This window comes from Sorex fumeus, unplaced genomic scaffold (genome assembly GCF_029834395.1).
Source record: "Sorex fumeus unplaced genomic scaffold, SorFum_2.1 ptg000122l, whole genome shotgun sequence".
Classification (NCBI taxonomy): domain Eukaryota; kingdom Metazoa; phylum Chordata; class Mammalia; order Eulipotyphla; family Soricidae; genus Sorex; species Sorex fumeus.
In genome coordinates this window covers 17394351-17417839 of record NW_026606179.1, presented here as the reverse complement: position 1 = coordinate 17417839, position 23489 = coordinate 17394351, and the positions used below count along the sequence as shown (strand labels likewise).

General features: G+C 43.0%; 1 pseudogene; it reads right to left on the bottom strand.

The window, feature by feature from the left end:
• Positions 1-4392: 4392 nt before the first annotated feature.
• On the bottom strand, positions 4393-22847 carry LOC130043377 (cytochrome P450 2B11-like; annotated as a pseudogene).
• Between the last annotated feature and the right edge of the window lie 642 nt (positions 22848-23489).

Below are 23489 nucleotides of genomic sequence, written 5' to 3'. Positions count from 1 at the left end.
CTGGGCTATGAAAACCTTTCTTTTTTTTTTAAAATTAAAAAAAATTTTTTTTAATTAGTGAGGTACAGTTATAAACTTACAAATTTTTGTGCTTGGGTTTCAGTTATACAATGATCAAGTACCCATCCCTCCACCAGTGCCCATCCTCCACCACCACAGGTCCCAGCATCCCTCCCACCACCCGTCCCTCCATCCCACCCTGCCTCTGTGCAGGGCATTCCCTTTTGTTCTCTCTCTCTCTCCTTTTGGGTCCTGTGGCTTGCAAGAGAGGCACTGAGTGGCAATCATGTTTGATCTATAGTCTACTTTCAGCATGCTTCTCCCATCCTGGGAGAATCCTCCCAACACCCTTTATTTGGTGCTCCCTTCTCTATCTGAGCTTCCTTTTTCCCTAGCACATGTGGCTGGCCTCCAAGTCATGGAGCAAAATTCCTGGTACTAATCTTGGCCAATCCTGGGTGTTAGTCTCCGATTTTGTTACTTTGTGTTCCCCAGATGAATGCAATTTTTCTGTGTCTAACCCGTTCTTTCTGACTCATTTTCTTAACACGATACTTTCCATGTAGTATCACTTGTATGTAAATTTCATAACTTCATCTTTTCTAACAGCCACATAGTACTCTATTGTGTAAATGTATCAGAGTTTCTTTAACCAGTCATCTGTTCTCAGGCACTCAGGTTTTTGCCAGATTCTGGCTTTTGTAAAGAGTGCTTCAATGAACAAAAAAGTGCAGATGTCACTTCAACTATACTTTTTTGCCTCTCTGGGATATATTCCCAGGAGTGGTATTGCTGGGTCAAATGGAGATCAAATTCTAATTTTTTGAGAATCGTCCATACTGTTTTCCAAAAGGGTTCGACCAGTCGGCATTCCCACCAGCAGTGAAGGAGGGTCCCTTTCTCCACATCCACGCCAGCACCAGTTGCTTCTGTTCCTTTGGATGTGGGCTAGTGTCTGTGGTGTGAAATGATATCTCATTGTTGTTTTGATCTGCATCTCCCTGGTGATTAGTGATGTAGAGCATTTTCTCATGTGTCTTTTTGCCATTCGGATTTCTTCTTTGAGAAAGTTTCTGTTCATTTCCTCACCCCATTTTTTTGATGGGGTTGGGTGTTTTCTTCTTGTGGAGTTCAATTAGTACCTTGTATATCCTTGTTATCAACTCCTTGTCGGATATGTATTTGGCGAATATCCTTTCCCATTCTGTAGACTGTCTTTGTATTTTGGTCACTGTTTCTTTTGAGGTGCAGAAGCTTCTTGGTTTAAGATAGCCCCATTTGTCTATTTCTGTTTTCACTTGCTTGGCCAGTGGTGTGACATCTTTGAAGATACCATTAGCTTCAATATCATGGAGGGTTTTGCCAACTTTGTCTTCAATGAACTTTATGGATTCTGGTCTGATGTTGAGGTCTTCAATCCATTTTGATCTTACTTTTGTGCATGGTGTCAGGCAGAGATCTGAGCCCACTTTTTTGCATGCAACCGTCCAGTTTTGCCAGCACAATTTATTAAAGAGGCTTTCCCTGCTCCACTTCACTTTTCTTGCCCCTTATCGAAGATTAGATGATCATGTGCTTGAGAGGAGATGTCATTATATTCAACTCTGTTCCATTGGTCTACAGTTCTGCCTTTGTTTCAGTACCACGCTGTTTTAAGGAAAGCTATCTTTTGATTGTAAATCGCATGAAATCTAAATAGATCAAGTATTTAAGAGGAAAATTTAAGGTTATATTTAAGATGCACTGAAATGTAAAATAGACACAGATTTTTGAAGATTTATTTAATATATATATAATTATAGAGGAAGAAGCAAGTAGAATTATTCTTGTAATGGAAAAAGAATAATATATTTTTCTTTCTTTAAGAAGCAATAAGGAGGGAGGGAGAGGTGTAATGAGGGAGGGACAGAGAGGGAGAGAGGGAGAAAGGAAACAGACTTAAGTGAATAGAAGAATAAGTGGTGATGGGTCCTTGATGATGAGGTTGGAGTGAGGTGAGGAAGGGATCACAAAACAAAGAACCAGGTGACCCTTAAAAGTTGGAAGAGGTGAGGAAACGTCACTCCCTCAGAACTTTCAAAAGCTATACAGCCTTGTCAACACCTTGACTTTGACCTGAGACTGAGAATATATTCTGACTACCAGTAGGGAAACAAGGGAAAGAAGGCAGGAGAAAAGGTCAGAAGAGAGATGATAGTATTACGTATAAAGAATAGGATACCTAAATCTAGATTACAAATCCTTGGCCCTAGATTACAGAAATCAGGATATCAGGGAAGGAAAGAAATGTGTGTGTTTTGGGGGGAGGTAAGAAGAGATGGATGGGAGATAACAGGGGAAGTGACCAGGGCTCAGGCATAATGGTGGAGTCGAGGGGAGTCACATGTTTATATCTAAATCAGAAAGTCAATAACACTGAAAGCATGAGACTCAAACTATAGTACCAAACTTAGAAATGTGTTTGTTGGGCTGGAGTGATAGAACGATGGGTAGGGTGTTTTCCTTGCATGCTGCCTACCTGGATTTGATCCCTGGCATCCCATATGGTCCCCTCAGCACCGCCAGAAGTAATTCCTGAATGCAGAGCAAGGAGTAACCCCTAAGTATCTCCAGGAGTGACTCCAAAAGCCTACATAAATAAATAAATAAATGATAAAAGAAATGTGCTTGATGAGAAAATGCTCTACATCATTAATCATCAGGGAGATGCAGATCAAAATAACAATGAGGTAGCATTTCACATCACAGAGACTGGCCCACATCCAAAAGAACAAAAGCAACTGGTATTGGCTTGGATGTGAGAAAGGGACTCTCCTTCACTGCTGGTGGGAATGCCGACTGGTTCAGCCCTTTCGAAAAACAGTATGGACGATTCTCATAAAATTGGAAATTGAGCTCCCATTTGATCCAGCAATGCCACTCCTGGGAATATACCCCGGAGAGGCAAAAAAGTGTAGTCTAAAGTGACATCTGCGCTTGTTTGTTCATTGCAGCACTTACAATAGCTAGAATCTGGAAAACACCTGAGTGCTCGAAAACAGATGACTGGTTAAAGAAACTTTGGTACATCTACACAATGGAGTACTATGTAGCTGTTAGAAAAGATAAAGTCATGAAATTTACATACAAGTGGTACTACATGGAAAGTGTTAAGAAAAATGAGTCAGAAAGAAAGGGACAGACATAGAAAGATTGCATTCATCTGGGGAACGTAAAGTAACAAAATAGGAGACTAACATCCAATAATAGCCGAGATAAATACCAGGAGGTTTACTCCATGGCTTGGAGGCCAGCCGCACACTCTAGGGGTAAAGGCAGCTCAGATAGAGAAGGGAGCACCAAATAAAGGGTGTTGGGAAGATCTGCCCAGGATGAGAGATGCATGCTGAAAGTAGAATATAGACCGAACATGATTGCCACTCAATGCCTCTTTTGCAAACCACAACACCCAAAAGGAGAGAGAGAACAAAAGGGAGTGCCCTGCCACAGAGACAGGGTGGGATGGGGAATGGGGGGTGTGAGGGAGACTAGGATTAGTGGTGGTGAGAATGGGCACTGGTGGAGGAATGGGTACCTGATCATTGTATAACTGAATCCCAAGCACAAAAATTTGTAAGTCTACAACTGTATCTCATGGTGTTTCACTAATAAAAATTAAAAAAAAAGAAATGTGCTTGTCATGGAGGCACTCTGGGGCAGGGGTGGGACAAAATCTGGGGACAGTGGTAGAGGGAAGTTAACTGCTGATACGAGTGGTGTGAAAATTTCCATGACTGAAACTCTATTGCAAACTAATTTGTAAGCCACTGTGCTTTAAATTTTTTTCTGAAGAATAGAAATATTTAATATGATTGACATATTAAATATGAGACATATTAAATATGAGTGGCCTTCTTCTCTACCTAAAGAAGGCAGAGAAGAAGGTCACTCATAAGAACTGTGGGCTATCTTTAGAAGCAACCAGTCAGGAAAACAGATCTTCTTCTAGGACTTTCAGAAAGGAACTCAGTCCAGCTGACTGCTTGATTTTAATACAGTGACACCAATGTTGTTATATGACTTTAAAAATATTAAAATCGATGGGTGGGACCAGGGGTGGACCCCTAGAACATCTGCATATGAGTACTATGCATGATGACTGAGATTGTAGATCATGGGAGATGCCACACCCTACAACTAAGTGCCTGTCTCCCAGGAAGCACTACAAGCGCTGCTTTGTGATAAAAGGAGGTGGGACCTCAGAAAGGGCTTCCTGGTTGAGGTGGTCTCCAAGAAAGATTGATGTCTTGTGGTCTGTTATTCTGAAGAAATGGAAAGAGGCAAGGTCAGCTCCTGTAGAAGCAGGGATTTTTAATGACTCCACAAGCCTTTAAGCTCCTTCCCTCAGTCACCTCAGTGGGGCAGGAAATAAATCTCGTATGGTGGAGGCAATCTGCCCATACCACACTCCATCGGGGTGAGGTCAATGTCTTCAGTGGCAATGTTGGTGGCGCAGCTAAAGTTCTGCAGGATGGTGGTGAAGAAGAGAAATAATTCTGTGTGGGCGATGCCTTCTCCAAAACAAATGCAGTTCCCTGTGTGCACAGAGGGTCGTTGTTGTGGGCCGGAGAGAAGAGGTCATCAAATCCTCTGCCCTCTCTCATCTGAAAGCTCTACATAGAAGATTGTAATGAAGATCGACTTTCAGGACAGCAATAGGAATGACAGGTTTCAATTTCCCGATAAACTAAGGCTTCTACTTGATTATCTCAAGATGACTAGCCACCCTGGTCTCTGGGAGTCAGCGTGGGATCCATTTCATCTATAGAAAAGGGCAAGAAAGTGTCGTCCTTCTTCAATGCCCCGTTGGTGTGCAGAAAAGGATCAGGGTTGAAGTTCTCCAGTTTCTCAAAGTGATGCAGATCATTGAGAGCAGAGTTCAGGATGGGAAATACTTCGGTGTCCTGACGGAAGGTCCCCAAATCAGAATATATTGCCATTTATTTCCTCATCTCACAGGGAAAGTACAGGACAAGAGCGCTCTTGTGATAAAACCCAAAATGGGTTCCTCTGAGAGATTAAGAGAGCCCAGGATGCCCACACAGGAGACATTGAGGCCTCAACTGGCCTCACCTTTGGGATGATGTACCCTTGGAAGTATGTGTCCGTGGTGACAATGTGAGGGACTCCCACGGAGAGGAGATCTGCAAATCTCTGAATCTCATAGATGATGGCATTGTGTTAGGCATGTTGGCTCAGTCATTGAGGGCTGAAACACGGTGTGAGCCAATCACCTGGTCAATTTCCTTCTGGAATCTGTCTGCACACAAGAGGGGGAACTGTGAATGAATTTCAAAAAGGTATTTAGCAAGGAAACTGTCCTCAGGCTATTTTTTTTCTAGCTCATGGGCAAATGAACTACAAGATCTCTATAGTAAAGGCTACACCATTGACATCCCTGGCCACCAGATTGGGTGAAGGGAGCAAGGAAGGAACGAAGCAATAAGAATTCTCACCCGTTTAAACCTTATGAATGTTATGAAATTTCTCTTCGTGTACATAGGTAAGCACACATAAAGCATGTACTCTACAATTAGAAGAGTATTTTGGATAAGGGCTGGAGCGATGGCACAGCGGGTAGGGTGTTTGCCTTGCACGCAGCCAACATGGTCGACCCGAGTTCGATTCCTATGCCCCTCTCAAAGAGCCCCGCAAGCTACCGAGAGTATCTCACCCACACGGCAAAGCCTGGCAAGCTACCCGTGACGTATTCGATATGCCAAAACACAGTAACAAGAAGTCTCAAAATGGAGATGTTACTGGGCCCGCTGGAGCAAACCGATGAACAACGGGAGGACAGTGACAGTGACAGTGATTTCGGATAAAGAACTTGAGACCAAGAACCAGCCAAATTCCCCTCTGACTAGAGAATGAAAAAAGTGCCTTTTGTATGTGTATTATAGATGAAGTAGGACTATGTCTCAAAGAATATAGCAGTGAAAGATCCAATGAAAAATCCACAAACAACTTGATTTAAAAAAAAAATATGTAAGCAACTAGTCTTGTCATGGATATAGGAGGAAAAGAAGCCCTCATTACCTAACTGCGGGTGGGAATGACATATTACCCAGATTTTTTGGGAAACAATATGAACACTTGTCAAAAAGACTAGGAATTAAGTTTCCAAACTACCAACAATTCAACCTGTTGGCATCTAACCCAAGGGCCCCACATCTCTCTTTTGCAAAGAAGTTTGCACTCATTTAGTTCATTTTAGTGCTATATATCACAATAGCCAAAATGTCCAAGAAAACCCCAAATGTCCAAGAACAGATACCTGGATAAAGGAACTATGGTGCATACAGACAACGCAATAATCTTCAGCTATAAGAAAATATGAAACCATGCAATTTGCTGTTATTTTGATGGATCTGAAGAATATCATGCTGAGTGAAGTTGGTCAGAAGGAGAGGAGTAGACAGCATGATCTCTTTCAGATGTAGGATATAAATAAACATAGGGGAATATCAAAATTCCAAAGGCAACAGAAAGAGAACTGGTCTTCAGCAGAAATCTTAGCATGGGGGAGATGGTGGTGGGGAACGCAGAGAAGGGAATAAGATGAATAAGATGGAAGAGACATTAGGATAACAATGGAGGGAAGCAGACATGCTGGTGAAGGTGGAAGATTTTATTTTTTTATTTTTATTTTTTATTTTTTAATGAATCACCTTGAGATATAGTTACAGACTTACAAACTTTCGTGCTTACGTTTTAGTCATACAATTATCGAGTACCCATCCCTCCACCAGTGCCCATTGTCCACCACCAATGTTCCCACAACCCCCCCTTCCCCCCTCCCCAGCCTCTGTGGCAGGGCTTTCCCTTTTATTCTCTCTCTCCTTTGGGGTGTTATGGTTTGTGATACAGGAATTAAATGGCCATCATGTTTGCTCTATAGTCTACTTTCAGCACGCATCTCTCATCCCGAGCAAGCCCTCCAAGCATCCTATACTTGGTGGTCCCTTCTTTATCTGAGCTGCCTTTTCCCCCAGCATGTGAGGCTGGCTTCCAAGTCATGGAGCAATCTTCTTGGTTCTTATCTCTACTATCCGTTAGTCTCCCATTATGTTACTTTATATTCTATAAATGAGTGCAGTCCTTCTATGTCTATCCCTCTCTTTCTGACTCATTTCACTTAGCAGGATATTCTCCATGTCGATCCACTTATACGCAAATTTCATGACTTCATCTTTTCTAACAGCTGCATAGTATTCCATTGTGTGGATGTACCGAAGTTTCTTTAACCAGTCATCTGTTCTTGGGTATTCGGGTTTTTTCTATTGCAAACAGTGCTGCAACAAACATAGAAGTGCAGGTGTCATTTCGACTATACTTCTTTGCACCTCCAGGATATATTCCCAGAAGTGGTGATGCTGGGTCAACTGGGAGCTCAATTCTAATTTTTTGAGAAACATCCATACTGTTTTCCAAAAGGACTGAACCAGTCGGATTTCCCACCAGCAATGAAGAAGAGTCCCTTTCTTCCCCACATCTGCGCCAACATCGGTTGCTTTTTTTTTTGTATTTTTTTTATTATTTTTTTTTACAGTTGTAGATTTACAATTTTTTGTGCTTGGGTTTCAATTATACAATGATCAGATACCCATCCCTCCACCAGTGCCCGTTTTTCACCACCATGGATAATATCCCTCCCACCCCCATCCCCCACCCCCCACCCCCGCCTCTGTGGCAGGACAATCCCCTGTGTTCTCTCTCTCCGTTTGGGTGTTGTGGTCTGCAAAAGAGGCATTGAGTGGCAAAAATGTTCAGTCCATAGTCTACTTTCGACATGCATCTCCCCTCCTGGGAGGATCCTCCAAACATCCTTTATTTGGTGCTCCCTTCTCTATCTGAACTGCCCTTTCCTCTAGGATACCCGGCTGGCCTCTAAGTTATGGAGTAATCATCCTGGTGCTGATCTCAGCTATTCTTGGGTATTAATCTCATACTTTGTTACTTTATATCCCCCAGATGAATGCAATCTTTCTATGTCTATCCCTCTCTTTCTGACTCATTTCGCTTAGTATGATACTTTCCATATTGTACCACTTGTGTGTAAATTTCATGACTTCATCTTTTCTAACAGCTACATAGTATTCCATTGTGTAGATGTACCAAAGTTTCTTTAACCAGTCATCTGTTCTTGGGTATTCAGGTTTCTTCCAGTTTCTGGATATTGTAAAGAGTGCTGCAATGAACAAACAAGTGCAGATGTCACTTCGACTATACATTTTTGCCTCTCTGGGATAAAGTCCCAGGAGTGGTATTGCTGGGTCAAATGGGAGCTCAATTTCTAATTTTTTGAGAATCGTCCATACTGTTTTCCAGAAGGGCTGAACCAGTGGACATTCCCACCAACAGTGAAGGAGTGTCCCTTTCTCGCCACATCCACGCCAGCATTGGTTGCTTTTGTTCTTTTGAATGTGGGCCAGTCTCTGAGGTGTGAGATGGTATCTCATTGTGGTTTTGATCTGCATTTCTCTGATGATTAATGATGTAGAGCATTTTCTCATGTGCTTTTTTGCCATTAGGATTTCTTCTTTGAGAAAGTTTCTGTTCATTTCATTGCCCCATTTTTGGATGGGGTTGGATGTTTTCTTCTTGTGGAGTTTAACCAGTATTTTGTATATCCTGGATATCAACCCCTTGTCAGATGTGTATTCGGCGAATATCCTTTCCCATTCTGTAGACTGTCTTTGTATTTTGGTCACTGTTTCTTTGGAGGTGCAGAAGCTTCTTAGTTTAAGATAGTCCCATTTATCTATCTCTGTTTTCACTTGCTCGGCCAGTGGTGTGGCATCTTTGAAGATACCATTAGCTTCAATGTCATGGAGGGTTTTGCCAACTTTATCTTCAATGTACCTTATGGTTTCTGGTCTGATGTTGAGGTCTTTAATCCATTTTGATCTTACTTTTGTACATGGTGTTAGGCAGAGTTCTGAGCCTATTTTTTTGCATGTAGCCGTCCAATGATGCCAACACAATTTATTAAAGAGGCTTTCCTTACTCCACTTCACATTACTTGCACCTTTATCAAAGATTAGATGATCATATGATTGAGGGGAGATGTCAGTGTATTCAACCCTGTTCCATTGGTCTGCAGTTCTGCCTTTGTTCCAGTACCATGCTGTTTTAATTATTACTGCTTTGTAGTACAGTTTGAAGTTAGGGAGGTTGATTCCTCCCATTTTCTTTTTCCCAAGAATTGCTTTAGATATTCGTGGGGGCTTATTGTTCCATATAAATTTCAGGAGTGTTTGCTCCATTTCTTTGAAGAATGTCATGGGTATCCTTATAGGGATTGCATTGAATTTATACAATGCTTTCGGTAGTATTGCCATTTTGACAATGGTAAGTCTCCCGACCCATGAGCAGGGGATATCTTTCCATTTCCTCATGTCCTCTTTTATTTCCTGAAGTAGCGTTTTGTAGTTTTCTTTGTACAGGTCCTTTACTTCCTTAGTTAAGCTGATTCCTAGGTACTTGATTTTCTGGGGCACAATTGTGAACGGGATTGTTTTTTTCATGTTGCTTTCTTCTCTCTCACTGTTTGCGTATAGGAAAGCCATGGACTTTTGGGTATTGATTTTATAGCCTGCAACTTTACTATACGAGTCTATTGTTTCTAGGAGTTTTTTGGTGGAAGTTATTGGGTTCTCTAAGTAGAGTATCATATCATCTGCGAATAGTGAGAGCTTGATTTCTTCCTTTCCTACCTGAATGCCCTTAATATCTTTTTCTTGCCTAATCGCTATTGCAAGTACTTCCAGTACTATATTGAACAGAAGTGGAGAGAGTGGGCATCCCTGTCTCGTCCCTGATCTTAGAGGGAAGGCTCTCAGTTTTTCCCCATTGAGGATGATGCTTGCTGTAGGCTTGTGGTAGATGGCTTTAATTATGTTGAGGAAGGTCCCCTCTATACCCATTTTGGCTAGGGTTTTCATCATAAAGGGGTGCTGGATCTTGTCAATTGCTTTCTCTGCATCTATTGATATAATCATATGCTTTTTATCTTTTCTTTTGTTAATATGATGGATTATGTTGATTGATTTTCGAATGTTAAACCATCCTTGCATCACTGGGATGAATCCTACTTGGTCATGGTGTATGATCTTTTTGATGAGTAGTTGGATTCTATTTGCTAGTAGTTTGTTGAGGATCTTTGCATCTGTGTTCATCAGGGATATCGGCCTGTAATTCTCTTTCTTTGTGGTATCTCTGTCTGCTTTTGGTATCAGTGTGATATTTGCTTCGTAGAAACTGTTCGGAAGTGTTTTTGATATTTCAATTTCGTGGAAAAGCTTAAAGAGCATTGGGAGTAAGTCCTCTTTAAAGATTTGGAAGAATTCACTAGTGAATCCATCCGGGCCAGGACTTTTGTGCTTGGGGAGACTTTTTATTACCATTTCAATTTCCTTGATGGTGATAGGTCTGTTCAGGTATTCCAGGTCTTCTTGGTTCAGCCTTGGGAGTCTGTAGGAGTCTAGGAATTTATCCATTTCCTCGAGGTTTTGATGTTCCGTGGCATAAAGCTTCTCAAAGTACTCCCTGAGGATCCTCTGAATTTCTGTGGTTTCTGTTGTAATGACCCCCTTTTCATTTCTGATTCGGTTTATTAGGGTTTTCTCTCTCCCTTTCTTTGTGAGTTGCTTTTGTTCTTTTGGATGTGGGCCAGTCTCTGTGGTGTGAGATGATATCTCAATGTTTTGACCTGCATCTCCCTGATGATTAGTGATGAAGAGCATTTTTTCATGTGCCTTTTGGCCATTCGGATTTCTTCTTTGAGAAAGTTTTTGTTCATTTCATCGTCCCATTTTTTGATGGGATTGGATGTTTTCTTCTTGTAGAGTTCAACCAGTGCCTTGTATATCCTTGATATTAACCCCTTATCAAATAGGTATTGAGTGAATATCCTTTCCCATCTATAGAATGTCTTTGTATTCTGGTCACTTTTCTTTTGAGGTACAGAAAATTCTTAATTTAAGTTAGTCCCATTTGTTTATCTCTGTTTAAGGTGGATTTTATGCATAAAATCCCACCAATTAATGGTTATTGTAAACCAGTGTCTAAAATAAAATATTTTTAACAAGAAATGGAACAATACTGAATGTATTTTTCTTTTCTTTTTTTTTTCTTTTTGGGTCACACCTGGTTATGCACAGGGGTTATTCCTGGCTCACTTACTCAGGAATTACTCGTGGTGGTGCTTGGGGGACCATGTGAGATGCTGAGAATCAAACTCAGCCTGGCCTCATGCAAGGCAAATGCCCTGCCCACTGTGCAATCGCTCCAGCCCCCTGAACTATGGCTCTAGCCCCCGAATGTATTTTTTTATGTAGAAGTACTGCTATTCATTCAGCCATTGATAAGCTGATTGAATTGTGCATGAACTCCACCTTACTTTTTTCATTTTTTATAATTTTATTTTTTTATAATTTTATATATTTTATTTATTGAATCACCGTGAGAGCAGTTATAAAGCTTTCGGGTCTAAGTCTCGGTCATACAATGAAATACCCGTACCTTCACCAGTGGCCATTCTCCATCCCCAACAAACCCAGTATATCCCCATCCCACACCCTCCCCCTATCTGTGGGGCAGATGATTTCCATGTTACTCTCTCTCTACTTTGATCACATTCAATATTTTGACACCAGACCCACCATTATTATTTGAGATTTTACCCCAACACTCAGATCTTCTGGAAAGGCAACAATGGACAATTTGTTTTCTATTGCTGATTATGAATAACATATGATGTCACGTGGCTGCAGTAGTGGCTGCGCGATTTTGAAATTCTGAAATTTTAACACTTAAATCTGGAGGGATTTCTTTCCAAACCTGCTGGGTTCCGAGATTTGCTCCTGAGTCTCTGGGATCATGGTCGTTAAGCAAGCTTGATCAGGAGCCAGAGAGGTCGCTCGTGGATGATGACTTGGGGTCTCATTGGGGTGGGGAGGACAGGACCGGCTCCACTCCCATCCCATGAGGCCCTGCGTGTCTCGTCACTGCAGGCCCAAACTTGACTGTCCAGTGGCCTCTGGAGGATGGCGGCCACTGCACCGCCAGGGGGAACAGGCCAAGGTACGAAACCTATTCCCAGCAGGGTTGGCCCAACACTGGTAACCTACTGCAGGGACCAGACGCATTTCTGCCAAAAGCCACTGGGTTTTGAGATTTGTTTCTGAGTCTCTGGGATCATGGCCATTAAGCAGTTCAATCAGGAATCAGAAAGGCCATGCCTCCAGTTATATATCTGAGCCGGAGGTGGTTTGTGGGTGTGTCTCCCACATACCTAACTTTTGGCCGTTTACTTTCTTGGTAAACTTTGCCCCAAGTTTTTGGGGTCTGGCCAAAGACACAGCAGCAATTTGGGGGTATCTGGAAGTCTGAAGGCGCCATCAGGCTGCTGATGCACTCGCCTCACAGGTACAGTTTGACCTGCTGGCGGCACCATATCCCCTCCCGAATGTATTTTTCATCCAATGTGTTATTAATTAATAAAATGGATCAGAGAGATAGCTCAATGGACTGAACATATTTTATGTACATAGGAGCACGGAGTTCAATTTATGGCACCACAAATTCCCGCAATTAATACAAAGAGTGTCCCCTGAATATAGAGCTTTGAGTATGCCCAAGTACATTTGGATGTGATTCAAAACAAAAATAAACAACCAATATATAACTACACATTATCAACCAATCATAAATCACATGAATGAGTGCATGATGAGATAGACTGATGGAGAAATATGTGAATGAACAAATAACTGAAGGAATGAGTAAGTTTAATAAAAAATGGATGAATGAGATGTTTGATAAACACATTAGGGAGTAATAAATAAATGAAGTTAAGGCAGAAACAAAAAAATGGATGAGTGTGAAGCTAAATACAGATGAAGAAAATAAGGATTGACCTAGATAGCTTAGGAAAGATGAACACATGAATGAATAAATCTGCCAATGATTGCTCATTAAATAATAAATTCTATAGTCCAAATAAATGAATAACATTGAATATCTTTTTTTTCCTTTAATTCCCAATTTTATTTAAACAAAGAGAAAACTCTGTAACTTTTGTGTTGAAAAGAAATCAAGTCATCCACACTGTTCTTTCTTCTTGGTAACAGGATCAAGATTAGAAAGTGAGAGCAGACATCCATGCTTCCTTTAGTTTAAGTCTCCTGATGAGTGAAAAGCCACTCTTCCTCAGTATTTCTCCATTGAAGAGTTTCAAATATTGTTTGTTTGAGGAGATTGTGGTGGTCATTTAAGAATTAACTTTAAGTCTAAAAAGATACTTTAAATAATGATCTATTTGGTCTAAACTTGGCTTTTTTTAATTATTTATTTATTTATTTATTTATTGAATCACTGTGGGAAAAGTTACAAAGCTTTCAGGTTTAGGTCTCAGTCATGCAAATATCAAACACATTTCCCTTTACCAATACTTATTTTTTACCACGAAGAACCCCAATAAAACCCCACCTCCCACCCCTCCCAATGCCTGTGAGGCAGATGAATTCTAGTTAACACTCTATCTACTTTGACTAGATTCATTGTTTCGATAAAAGATGCACCATTATTATTTAGAGTTTACCCGCCCCCCCCCCAAATCAGACATGCTGAAAAAGCGTTGTGAAATGATTTGCTTTCTACAGCTGGGTTCAAGAATTAAATGTTGTCGCCCAGCCTCAATAGCGGCCGTGCAGTTTTGGATTTCTGCTATTTTACTTATTAACCCTGGAAGTATTTCTACTGAAAATCAGATAATTAAGAGATTGGTTTCTGTGCTCTGGAGTTGTGGCCGTGCCGGAGAGCTGCTCGTGGGGGGCAACTGGTGACCTCAGTAGGGCATGAAGGACGAGCCGGAACGCCCCCCTTCCCATGAGGTTTTAGTCGCCCACACACCCCCCGGCTCATACCTGCTCTCCACAAGGCTCCCATGCAGCCGCCATCTTTCTTTCCAGAGTGGGGAGGGTGGAAGGGAGCAACACCCTTTCCCCTCTGGGCAGGCATGATGGCGTGGATTAACGCATAGTCCGTTCACTTTTCTGCTCCAAGCTGCTGGTTTCTGCATTAAGACATTGAATATCTTTGAATGAATCATATACTCAGAGGGCATACCAGTGAACTAATGAATAAAAGAAAAGATAGTTAAATGCTTGGATGGATAGACAGATGGAGGGATGTGTAAAGATGAATAAAAAAGGAGTGAACTGATGTTTAAGTGATGGAGGAAAAAAGGGGGAGAATGTATTAACAGATTCTTTGTTCATCCATCAGTCCAGATTCTTGACTTAATTGGGAGCTCATTGAAAACCTTCAGTGCTTCTGGTCTAATTCTTGCTCTGACAGGGACTTTGTTTTTACTTCTGCAGCTCAAAGGGGGATTAGAACACCTACATCTATTAGTAGACTGCAGCCTGCCTGCCTGTGATGTGTGGGTATTTGAGTATAATCAGGAATTCATGGCGGAGAGTGGTGCTGGTTATCTTTGTCCTGGCAGAGAAGAACGAGAGCACAGTGGTGGTAAGGTTCCACGTTACATGTGAACATCTCTGGGTTTCCTATCTGTTTCCAGTTGTCTCACACCATCCAGCCACTCCTCCTACTCTCCCTCTCCCTCTCCCTCCTCCCTCTCAATCTTTCTCTCTCTTCTCTCTCCCCCTTCCCATCCTCTGTCTTTTCCTCTCTGCTCCCTTGTACCTGATTCCCTTCCCTTCTCATCTCCCTATTGTTCTTCCCTCCCTTCCCACCCCCTCTGCCAAGCCTCACTTTGTCCATGAGGAACAGGTAGGTATCAATGAAGTCATGGGGAGCAGTGTAGTCTAGAGTCTCACAGTGCTTCTCCACATTGAGATCTATGAAGATGGTGATTTCCTGCAGGTCTCTGTGGATCTGCCTATGTGGACCAGGAAGTGTTTCAAGAAGCCAGAGAAGAGCTCAAACACCTGTGTGTAAGAGAGGTGGGTAAGAGAGGTACTGTGGCGCCTCCTGTGGCTGAGCTAGCAAGTCACAGGGAGGGACAGGACTCCACGGGTCCCCAACATCTTTTCAGTATCTTGGTCTATCTCTGTCTCTCTGTCTCTATACTTGGAACCCTCTTACACTGATTCTGTCTCCTTCCCACATTTGTCTGAACCTCCAAACCTCATCCTCATGTCTTTTGTTGATCTATACCCCACCTCTCCATCTCTCTCCACTCCACCTCTCTTGTCTGCATGTCTCACCTTCTGCTCCTCTCTCTGAATATCCATTTCCTCCCTGGAGCACTTTGTCTGTTTTGCTCAGACCTCTCCCTGACTCTCCCCTCCTCTCTGCATCTTCTGTGGTGTGTCAGGAATGATAAAGTGATGCTCACCCCGAAGAGGCAGCAGGTCACTCAGCCTCACTGACTTCTTTGGGTTTGGGCTTCTATTGTTCTGTCTGATGACAGATATAGTGTCTATTGTCACAAATAATTATCAATAATGCAGTTACTCAATAGTTAAAAATGTAGGTGTGTAACGGTAAGATGTAAATTTGTTTACTGTTTCCTCCTTCTAGAAATAACTGTTGCTTTTGGCTGAATCCCACATGCTTACTTTTTCTCTCTGTGATTCTCTGTAGGAGGACATTGGAATCTCCATTAGGTAACTGCACACATCCACCTGAGGGACCTTCCCAATTTCCCATTAGTTTATTCATATGAAGGTCATGTGAACTCTGGGGATGGTCCTAACTGACCATCTGACTTACACTCCTGTGAAGAATTCCAGCTGCCAGGAGCCCACTGATTTTTTCCCCTTCAAGTTTTTGGGCCACATCTGGCTATGTTCAAAGCTTACTCCTGGCTCTGTAATCAGGAGTCCCTCCTGACAAGACTTGAGGGACTACATGTTCTGCCAGGAACTGAAACCAAGTCAACCATGTGCAAGGCATGCACCTTACTCGCTGGACTTTTGCTCCAGCCCAGTTCAAGATTTTGAGACTTAAATAAACTACAGTTGACCCTCATCAGCAGAGTTTTAGGTTTAGGGGTTAAAAAAATTACAAGGGATAGGATGATCATTTCTTAATGATCAAAGGAAAGACACACCATGAAGAATTCCTGAACACTCCTAAACATTTATGCACCTCATGAGGGACCATAAAATATTTAAATCAACCATTTAAATTTAAATAAACTAGCACAGCGGGAGGGCGTTTGCCTTGCACGCAGCTAACATGGCTGAACCGAGTTCGATTCCTCCGCCCCTCTCGGAGAGCCCCGGCAAGCTACCGAGAGTATCTCACCCGCACAGCAGAGCCTGGCAAGCTCCCCGTGATGTATTCAATATGCCAAACACAGTAACAACAAAGTCTCCAATGGAGACGTTACTGGGCCCGCTCGAGCAAATTTATGATCAACAGGAGGGCCTTTACTTTACTTAATAAATTAATGAAAATATAAAAACCACAGAAGGTATTGACTGATATCCTGAATGTTTAGGTCTCTCCCATCATGCCCCATTCTTTCTCTTGGTCTTTCAGTCCATCATTTTCTACTCTTGTTTCTGATTCCCTGCCTCTCTTCCATACCTGGGGTCTCTGCCCTTGTCTGTCCTTGATCTGATTTTCTACCCACTCAAGAAGATCATCACCATGCCTGCCCTGGGCGTTCACTTAATCCCCACCAACCTTCCTTTCTCCCAACCTAGCTGGAGAAGGAACTGACAAGGACAAAAGATGGGAAAAACAAATCCAGTAGCTGCAGAAATTTGGGATCTTGGTAGGAGAAACATTCCCCAAAGACAATGGAGCAGATAATGTTTTCAATAATGGCATGGAAGAACAAGGTGGGATCCTGGAGAGTTCCTGGGGAGAGAGGATGCAGATTACGAGAAACATCTCCAGGTGTACAGAATGCAAGGTGATAACTCATCCCTCACTGGCTCAGAGGGGAACCAGAAAACAGGACAATTACAGATCTATGAGCCCATATTTTGTGCTAAATTTACTCCAATAACACCCACAAGTAATTCCTTCCATCTTTATCACAACTGTGAGGAAGGTTCAGGTATTCTAGTGTAGCCATTTTGCATGCGAGCACACAGAACTCTCTGCATTGAGCATAGCTAAACAGCTGCTCATTTCTGGGGCCCAGATGCAGCATCAGGTAACCAACATCAACATCTGTGCAGTGAGATCCCTTTTCTGTCTCTGGAATAGGAAAGGGAAGTCCCAAGGGTGGGGTAGAGGGCATAGAGAGCAGATGCTCAATCTGTCAAAGTCTTGTACAGCTTTTAAACAAAATAAATGCAGCTCTCCCATACCTTAATTGTTACACATACTTTCTCTGTCTCTACTTCTGGACTCTTGGTTCTTCAGGGAATAGTTTTGCCTTTGTTGGCTGATGTCTGCACACCCCAGACTCAGGTGGGAGGACAAGGGTGCTGTGAGCTCAGGAACTACAGATGGATACAGTTTTACTCTTGGTGTCCCCTATACCTTCTCTATCTTCTGCAGAGCCTTCCTGCACCTGTCTCCCAGTGTCTTCATTAAAAAATCTCTTTAATTTTTTGAATCAGAGTGAGATACAGAGTTACAAGGTTGTTTATGGCAGGGTTTCAGTCATACAGTGTTCCAACACCCATCCCTTCATGAGTGTACATTTCCCACCACCAATGTCCCCATTTTCTCATGGCAACAGGTGCCAGAGCAGATAAGATCTGTCCCTGCATAACAGATAAGACCTGGCCCTGCATAGTGACCCAGTAGGGGGTGTGTCTAGTCGTATTTTACAGGCACCAGGTACCCGACCTTGAGTCTTACCTAAACCCCCAAGAATTATCACCTACACTCAGCAAGTCATTCCTAACTGCAGCATCTGGCCCTATTTGGGATTGGGTCCAGGCAAAGAAGGGTTGGAAAGGTTAGAGGTCAGTAATGTGATTGGATCATCCTCTTAAGCTTAGACCCTCTATAAAATATGTATGTACTTGGCAATAAAGTGTTTTTTATTATTTTTATTATTTTTTAAAATGTTTATTAATGAAACACCATGAGGTACAGTTGTAGACTTACAAATTTTTGTGCTTGGGTTCAGTTATACAATGATCAAGTACCCATCCCTCCACCAGTGCCCATTCTCCACCCCCACCAATTCCAGTATCCCTCCCACCCCTCCATCCCCCCATCCCACCCTGCCTCTGTGGGAGGCAAAACATTCCCTTTTCTTCTCTCTCTCCTTTTGGGTGCTGTGGTTTGCAAAAGAGGCATTGAGTGGCAATCATGTTCGGTCTATAGTCTACTTTCAGCATGCATCTCCCATCCTGGGCAGATCTTCCCAGCACCCTTTATTTGGTTCTCCCTTCTCTATCTGAGCTGCCTTTAACCCTAGAGTGTGCGGCTGGCCTCCAAGCCATAAAATGAATGGCCATCGGCTGTCTCCTGGGGTGGTTTCTCTGTACCCTGGTCATCCTTTGCCCCACATCTGCCCGGACCCAGTGTGTAGTGTGTCTGGGCACGTTCGGAAAAAAAAAAACTTTCACTCCCTCTCATCTTCCTCCTCCTCTTCCTTCTCCCCTCTTCCTCCTCTTCCTTCTCCCCTCTTCCTCCTCTTCCCTTTCCCTTTTCCCCTCCTCCTCCTCCTCTTCCTCCTCTTCCTCCTCATTTTCTTCTTCTTCTTCTTCTTCTTCTTCTTCTTCTTCTTCTTCTTCTTCTTCTTCTTCTTCTTCTTCTTCTTCTTCTTCTTCTTCTTCCTCTTCCTCTTCTTCTTCTTCTTCTTCTTCTTCTTCTTCTCCTTCTCTTTCTTCTCTTTCTCCATCTCCTTCTCCTTCTCCTACTTTCCTTCCTCTTCCTCTTAGTCTTTTTCCCCTTCTTCCTCTTCTTCTTCCTCTTCCTATTCTTCATCCTCTTCCCCATTGTCTTCCCCTTCCCTTTCCTCTTCTCCTTCCCCTTCCCCTTTCCCTTCTCATTCTTCTCGTCCTCCTCCTCATGTTCCTCCTCCTCCTCCTCCTTTCTCTCCTTTTTTTATTATGATTTGCAATACAGATACTGAAAGGTTATCATGTATATCTCTTTACCTATCTTCAACACTCAGTTTTTGTCCATTGTGATTTCTAACAGTAATTTCTAACTATTATTGTCATACTAGTCCCCTCTGTATCCTAACTGTTCTTTCCCCCCCCCCCAAGCACTTGTGGCAAACTTCCAACAGTTCTCTTGGCTCTGATTTTTCTAGCTTAGGGTATTAGTCTCATATTATTTTTGTATATTCCACAAATGCAAGGCAGCACAGCGGTAGGGCGTTTGCCTTGCACGCAGCCAACATGGTCGACCCGAGTTCGATTCCTCCGCCCCTCTCGGAGAGCCCAGCAAGCTACCGAGAGTATCTCGCCCGCACGGCAGAGCCTGGCAAGCTCCCCGTGACGTAGTCGGTATGCCAAACACAGTAACAACAAAGTCTCCAATGGAGACGTTACTGGGCCCACTCGAGCAAATCGACGAACAACGGGAGGGCCTTTACCTTTACCTTACCTTTACCTATTCCACAAATGAGTGAAGTTATTTTATTTTCACTCAGCATGATACTCTCATGTACATCCATTTATCGGCAAATTTCATGACTTCATTTCTCTCGGTGGCTGTGTAGTATTTTATTGTGTAAATGTACCATAGTTTCTTTATCCAGTTGTCTGTTCTCAGGCACTCGGATTGTTTCCAGTTTCTGTTGGTATCTTTATTTTCTCTGCTCTCTCTCTCTCTCTCTGTCTCTCTCTCTCTCTCTCTCCCTCCCTCCCCCCATACCGCTCCATCTACTCTCAGTCTTGATCTCAAAAATCTTTTGACTTGGTCCTCCCATCTCTCTCTTTCTCCTCAGTTCCCTCTGTCCCTGTTTCTTTGCTCCCTGTGTCCCTATGTCACCTTTCCTGATGCTGTGCACTGAGGTCTTCCAATCTCCTGAGAAATAACACTGTCACCTCTGTCTCCCACTGGGGGAAAAATCAAAAGCAACTGGAAGTGTCGTTTACATGGCCCCTCCACTTCCCTCTCTAATCAATCACTGCCTTTTAACCTTGGAAGGAAAAGTCACAGCATGTGCCTCTGGATCTTTCCTTCTCTCTCACTGCTTCCTAATTCTGCCTTCCATAAACATGATCAGTAATGAATTGCTTTCCTTGAGAAAAGTTAGTAGAGTGCTAACATTAAACTGACTCCTTAGCTCTTTATAGGCATCTTTTCTGGTTTCGTGTGTCCTCTCTGACCTTCTCTCAGTCACCAGACCTTTGAGCACCTACAACCCTATTTCTATTGCCAGTTCACTCTGCATCTTTCTCTCTGTCTCCATTTTACTGTCTCTCTCCCCGCTGTCCCCTTTCCCAGGGCTTACACTTCGTAGTCTTCAACTCCTCACCAGACATTGAGCCTCCTCCTGGATTCACTCCTCCACACTCCTCTTTTCCATGCCAAAGTTCCTCATGGTGGTCAGTGAGAATCATCAAAGAAACTTCCAATGTCCCCAGTGGCAAAGATTATACCTAAAAGTGGAGACCACATTGTGAATTGCAGCGGACATTGAAAGGAGACTCTGACTCCCTTTTTTTTTTCTTTTTAGTGAAACACCATGAGGTACAGTTGTAGACTTACAAGTTTTGGTGCTTGGGTTTCAATTATACAATGATCGAGTACCCATTCCTCCACCAGTGCCCATTCTTCACCTCCAATGATCCCAGTAACCCTCCCATCCCTCCCGCCCACCCCCCATCCCATCCAGCTTCTGTGACAGGGCATTCTCTTTTGTTCTCTCTCTCTCCTTTTGGGTTCTGAGGTTTGCAAAAGAGGCATTGAGTGGCAATCATGTTTGGTCTATAGTCTATTTTCAGCATGCATCTCCCACCTGGGAGGATCCTCCCAACACTCTTTACTTGGTGTTCCCTTCTCTCTCTGAGCTGCCTTTTCCCCTAGCATGTGCGGCTGACCTTCAAGCCATAGAGTGAACTTCCAGGTGCTTATCTCGACTATTCTTGCATGTTAGTCTCCTATTTTGTTACTTTATATTCCCCAGGTGAGTGCAATCTTTCTATGTCTGTCCCTCTCTTTCTGACTCATTTCACTTAGCATGATACTTTCCATGTAGTATCACTTGTATGTAAATTTCATGACTTCGTCTTTTCTAACACCTGCATAGTACTCCATTGTATAGATGTACCAAAGTTTCTTTAACCAGTCATCTGTTCTCGAGCACTCGGGGTTTTTTTCCATATTTTGGCTATTGTGAACAGTGCAGCAATGAACATAGAAGTGAGGATGTCATTTCGGCTATACTTTTTGCCTCTCTAGGATATATTCCCAGAAGTGGTATTGCTGGATCAAATGGGAGCTCAATTTCTAATTTTTTGAGAATCGTCCATACTGTTTTCTAAAAGGGCTGAACCAGTCAGTATTCCTACCAGCACTGAAGGAGAGTCCTGTTCTCCCCACATCCATGCCAACACAAGTTGCTTTTGTTCTTTTGGATGTGGGCCAGTCTCTGTGGTGTGAGGTGATATCTCGTTGTTTTGATCTGCATCTCCCTGATGATTAGTGATGAAGAGCATTTTTCATGTGCATTTTAGCCAACCAGATTTCTTTGCAAAAGTTTCTGTTCATTTCGTTGCCCCATTTTTGATGGAGTTGGATGTTTTCTTCTTGTGGAGTTCAACCAGTGCTTTATATATTCTTGATATCAACCCCTTATCAGATGTGTATTGGGTGAATATCTTTTCCCATTCTGTAGATTGTCTTTGTATTCTAGTCACTACATCTTTATTTTTTTGCTTTTTGGGTCACATTCAGCGATGTTCAGGGGTTACTCCTGGCTCTGCACTCAGGAATTATTCCTGGCGGTGCTTGGGGGACCATATGGAATGCTGGGACTAGAACCCAGGTCGGCTGCATGAAAGGCAAGTGCCCTATCCACTGTGCTATTACTCAGCCCCTTGGTCACTATATCTTTTGAGGTGCAGAAGCTTCTTAATTTAAGATACTCCAATTTGTTTATATCTGTTTCCACTTGGCTGGTCAGTGGAGTGGACTCTGACTCCCTTTGAACTTCTTTACTTCTCTTTCTGAATTCACATTCCCACAAGCTTCATCTTTAATTCCATCCCTCATGAGAACTTGGAAGCTCTTTTCATATCCCTGGAAGACTGAATCATTTGCAGCAATTTTCCCCTGGCTAGAAAAGGCATCAGCTTAGTTCACCAGAGCCTCCCAAATGGCCTTTGTGCCACAGAGCATGACAACAAGTCTTGGTTCCAGGTACACAGTGAACACGTCCCCCATATTTGTCTCTAATCTGCCGAACATACCCACACCCATGTTTGCTCTAAGTGTGCAACTCTGTGGTCACTCTAGTTACTATACACTTAAAATATCTCCCACGTAAGGGTATCTCTTTTCTTCCCAGGATCTAAGAACTATGAATTAACCCATGATCCAACTCAGGCCCCGTGGCCTCTGGGACCTCTGTCTTGACCACCCTCCCCCTGTTTCATTCCTATGTTCCTTACCAACCATTGCATACCCAGCCCTGAGCCTGGAAGGAAGCCTCAATACCTCCCATGAATGATTCCCAAGAACCCAAAGAGGAAGCATCCCTCAGATCCCATCCTTCTGCGTCTCGCTTTAAAGAAGGATCAGAGAAGGCCATTTCTGTCCATCTGCAGAAGGTTCCCCAAGAAGGGCAAGGCCCGGGGGCCCAGAGGGAGGTGTCTATGTGTCTTTGGGTGGCTCCTGGTCATGAGCACCAAGAGTCCCATCAGGACAGCCAGGAAGAGGAGGACACTGAGCTTCATGGTTCCGGTTGGGCTGCCTTCTTCTCCACTGTTCCCTGGAGAAGGGCCTTTAATCCTGAGCCTCCACTGTGTTCCATGATACAATTTTATCTAATCCCCGCCTCTCTCTTATCATTAACCAGGAGCATGAACTTAGGAAGAAATTGGTCTGGGGCCCAAATTTTTGACTCCAACAGTTTAATGATCTGCTCACTTTACCTTGCCCTCTCTCCCTGAATTCAGCAGATTCCAAAGTCCACTTGGGTGTCTCTATATGTAGGATGCTGCCAAGTTCTGTGAGTATGGCCGAGCATGACTGCTTGCTCCAGCCATGAGTATGTCCTCACACTTGCAAATATCTGTCCATTTACCCAGGCACTTGTATCTGTGCTGACATGATTTTGCATTTCATGAGCTTGCTGGGGAAAGGGCCTGTGTCTCAACTGAGTGTGCTCATGTATCTATTCTTGTATGTGTGAGAACATATTTGTCTTTCTATGGCTTCACTTGTGGAGGAGGGTTTGCACTGTGGAAGGTGGGCAGGGCATATGTTACATTCTTGTCTGTGAGTCCATTTGTGCTAATGGGTCTGTACCTCTCTCAGTTAATATCTCCCTAGGATCTATGTCTCTCTGCCCTTCCTTACATCCATCCCCCAGATGG